The 4,643-nt window shown below is 40.6% G+C and overlaps 1 pseudogene across 1 annotated transcript; it reads left to right on the plus strand.

The window, feature by feature from the left end:
* The first annotated feature begins 382 nt into the window (after window positions 1–382).
* LOC149562239 (pentatricopeptide repeat-containing protein At1g20230 pseudogene) lies at window positions 383–3,858 on the plus strand (annotated as a pseudogene). The gene has a single exon (XR_016363903.1). The product of XR_016363903.1 is annotated as a pentatricopeptide repeat-containing protein At1g20230 pseudogene (transcript).
* Window positions 3,859–4,643: the final 785 nt, after the last annotated feature.

Below are 4,643 nucleotides of genomic sequence, written 5' to 3' on the forward strand. Positions count from 1 at the left end.
TCCATAAAACAAATCACAATGCTGATGAATTGTAGAAATCTGATAGCTCTAACGTAATTTTCATTTTTTTATAATATTAATTTTTTTTCCTTACTTTCTTATATTAATATCCCACTTAATCATTTATCTCTTATCTTTTGGTTTGGTCTTCTTCCTTATATAAATTTTTCCTTGCAAATAGACAAAAGTAGTTCCATATTTTACAACATTGTTAGCTTATCTAATAAATTCCCAATACCTACAATGCATTCTCTCCAATGCATTCAGAAATACATTTGACATCTAATGTAAAGGTCATGATAGTGAATATTATGTGGCAGAAATACATGAAGTTCAAATCTTACAAGACCGCAGTTCAAACCTTCCAAGAAGGCAGGATATGTACACCTCGTCTGTGCCACAAATAGTTACCTTCTATTCAAATGATCTTTCTTATATCTAAATTTTCTTTTAGCTACCATATATTTTTACGAGGGAGGCAGAAGTAGCTCCGTGTTTGCATTCTTCCAAGACAACTTAGCTCCCTCTCCGATGGAATTGCCAGTGCCTAGAGCGCATCCTTTGCAATGCATTCGCTAAGAAATGCGTTTGATATCCAATGCCTATAAGGTCATGGTGGTGGGCATTCTGTTGCAGAAATGCAGGATGCCCTTACAGGCCAAGAAGGTCAATTCGCTAAAGGGGATTGCAGGAATGCAGCAAACAAGTGTATTTCATGTGATGTATGCCTTCTGCAGCACCTTACTCATGGTGGGTGCGCCGAAACCCTTGGACTCTGTTCTTAATACACACTCATGGAATGCCACCCTGAGAAGATATGTGAAGGAAGGCAATTACGAGGCCGCCCTTAGAGTGTATAATTGTTACAGAATGCAAATGAAGGAAGATGTTTATACGTTTCCCATCATGTTCAAGGCATGCGGGGCGCTTGGAGCCCTCGAACAGGGCATGGTGATCCACGCTTGCGTCGTTGAACTGGGTTTTGAGTTAAATTCCAATGTCGCCAATGCCCTTCTCGTGATGTACACTAAATGCTCGCGGATGGACTTTGCGCGCCAATTGTTCGACAGAATGCCGATTCGAGATGCGGCAAGCTGGACCTCATTGATTGCGGGTTATGGCCGAACAGGGGATTTAAGCGAAGTAAGGACTTTGTTTCACGAGATGCAGACCGCAAGACTGAATACGGACGTCGTCACCTGGACCGCTATCATATCGGCCTACGCGCGCAATGGTTGCCCCGCCGATGCCCTCAATACCTTTTGTCGAATGCAAATAAAACCCAATGCTGTCACACTTGTTGCCGTCGTCGCTTCGTGTGCAGACTTAGCGGCCCTGCGTCAGGGTATGCAAATTCATGGATACGCGATAAAAAGCGGCTTTGATTCGTGGCTCGTTGTGGAGAATGTTGTCATCGACTTGTATGCCAAATGCATGAAGATAGACGATGCAAAGAAAGTGTTCGTAGAAATGTCGGAGAGGGATGTGGTGTCATGGAACGCAATTATTGGCTGCTATGCACTGAGTGGGCAAACTGTGGAGGCCATGAATCTTTTTCGACAACTCCAAGAGGCAAATATAAACCCAAACGTAATTACTTGGAGTACAGTGATTGCAGGGTATGCTCAACACGGGAACAGCAACGAAGCCCTAAATATTTTTCGTGATATGCAACTCGCTGATGTGAAACCGGTTTCTATCACAGTAGCAACTGTTCTGCCTTCCTGTGCGCACTTGGCAGCTCTGCACTCTGGCAAAGAGATTCATGGTTATGTAGTCAAAAGTCATTTGGAATCACATCGCCCTGTGGGAAATGCCCTTATAGACATGTACACCAAATGTGGTAGTGTTGAATATGCACGTCTGGTGTTTGGAAAAATGGTTCATAGAGATGTGATTTCGTGGAATGCAATTATTGGGGGATATCGAATGCATGGACATGGGGAGGAAGCCCTGAAACTTTTTGATGAAATGCGACGGCAAGGCGTGAAGCCCGACCATATCACCATCATTGCTGTCTTGTCTGCTTGCAGTCATTCGGGGCTTGTGGATGAGGGTTGGAGACACTTTGAGCAGATGACTAAAGATTATGGCGTCTTACCCCGTGTTGAGCACTATGCCTGCATGGTTGACATCCTTGGCCGTGCCGGGCACTTGAATGAGGCACACCAATTTATTAAAATGATGCCACTAAAACCAAGTTCTTCTGTCTGGGGAGCATTGCTTGGTGCCTGCCGAATGTATGGCAACATTGCACTAGCAGAATGTGCTGTGCAACATCTGTATGATCTTGAGCCCGAGACTGCTGCAAATTATATTCTCCTTTCGAATATCTATGCCGCCTCTGGTAGGTGGCAAGATGCACAAAATGTAAGAAAGCTGATGAGAGAAAGAGGACTAAACAAGAAACCAGGATGCACTTGGATTAAGCTCAAGAACAGGATTTATTCATTTGTTGTAGGAGACACTTCTTTGCCAAGATCAAATGAAATATATGCAATATTAGATAGCTTGGCAATGCAGCTGAAGGAAGAAGGATATGTTCCTGACACAAACTTTGCGTTGCATGATGTGGATGAGGAGGAAAGAGAACAAATTCTATATGGCCATACTGAGAAGTTGGCCATTGCCTTTGGGCTAATGAACACGGGTCCTGGGACACCCATCCAAATAACCAAAAATCTACGAGTGTGCGGTGACTGCCATATTGCAATCAAGTTAATTTCCAAAGTTGTTGGGCGAAAAATTATTGTAAGGGACACTAATCGTTTCCACCATTTTGAGAATGGTTTGTGTTCCTGTGGGGATTATTGGTGAGGCTTATTGAAACATACAACTCATCGATATCCTCGAGTGTCCTCGTTGTGCTCAATATAAACCGATCCAAGCCTTTAACACCTATGTGCTGCTATGAGGTATAGGTTTGGAGCTTTTACAAATGATTTTAGGGCAATGTGAGCAGTCTTCTATTGCTCATGCCTTTATGAGATGGTTTTGACGAATTTAGGACTGCTAGTTAAACCTTCAAGGCCACAAGTTAGCTTAAGGAACTAGAACTATTTCTATTACGTTGAGCATGGGTTTTGCCATGCTGCTTATCACAGAAAACATTAAAATAGTGTGATATGGAATTCAACCTTGTATTATTTGTCAGATATGACTTGCTTGTTCTATATCTGGCACACAGGTTTGAAATTATCGCAGGAAACATGACAAGAGTGTAATATGAAGATAAAACCTTGTATTATTTGTCCCATATGACTTGTTCTATATCTGGTGTTCAGGTTTGAATGAGTACATAATCATGAGTAGAGGCTTGAAGATATGAATTCATAATCACGATTCCGTAAACAGAAAGTCATTTTTGTAACATTTAGACCATCTCTACATTTCTATAAGAGGTGTGCCGCTACATGAATACATCTACGGAGGTGAATGAAGCCAATACTTGCCATCAAAGTGGGATTAACGTATATAAACACAGAAAATGGTGACAGAACAGGAGAAACTCAAAGTTTTGTTTGTGTTAAAAGCATTTACAGGACTGATTTACATACAGGTTGTTGTTTTTCCTGCTCGGAACCTTGTCACTGGCTCATGTCTGTCATCAGTGATCACCAATATTGAGTGTCACCATGACTGGTTGCCAGAATTGAAGGGAGTCATTAGAGGCACTGGAGTTCTATATATCATTTCAAGCACATTCTGTGTTGTTTATTCTTGACATTGACTGGGACAACCAATATTGCAGTCTTGTATGATAATCAATGTTTTTGCTATGCCTTCATTACATGTAAAATTCAAAACTCACAAGGATTGAAGGCATGATAATAAACTTATTCAAAGAATCTTCAAGTATTTAAATGGCAATGATTGATGAAGATTAGTTCAATGATCTTATCAGTCGATTTTCGTGTAAAATTTCATTAAATCTAGTTTGAATAATGATTGTAGAGACATGATGAAGATTAGTTCAGTGATTTTATCAGTTGATTTTCGTGTAAAATTTCATTAAAATCTAGTTTGAATGGTGATTGTAGAGACGGATTGTTGTTGCTTGCTTTTTTATTTACCAGTAAAATGGTCTCATATTGAAGTGCCGGTAGAAATTCTTCTCTGGAAGACTATATATTAGAGAGAAATGACATGTATTGGAAACCTATGTAGAGTAAAGACTTGCAGGAAGAGCAAATGTTGAACAATAGGCCATGGAGAAAAGAAATAGTGCAAAGTTAATATTTATTCAGCTTTCGCATTGAGGGAGGCACAAGCAACCCCTTCTACAAAGAGCGATTCTTCTGCACCCAAAATAATCGACAGATTCTGGAATCTAAATAGAGAATGCAAAGCAGGATGTTCTTAAGCGTTTGTTGGTTTGATTTTGAAGTAAGTCATTAGATGTACGTGATGAATGGCAATTTTCGCTGAGTACAATCAGTATGCGTAGTTTGCTGCCCTACTTTCTTAGTAGCTATTGCAGAAATCGAAGCTCAAGTTTCAACCCCGCTCATCGCAGGTTATAGTTCCATGGTGTAGCCTGCTTTTGGCACCCAACTTTTTAAATTTTTAAAAATTGAGCCGCTTGGATAAATTTCCCCTATTTTCCAACATCTTATTTCAGTTTTGCTAATAATGTTGTTGCA

The sequence above is a fragment of the Cupressus sempervirens genome, chromosome 4, assembly GCF_028749045.1.
Source record: "Cupressus sempervirens isolate cs-2001-9-10 chromosome 4, ASM2874904v1, whole genome shotgun sequence".
NCBI lineage: Eukaryota > Viridiplantae > Streptophyta > Pinopsida > Cupressales > Cupressaceae > Cupressus > Cupressus sempervirens.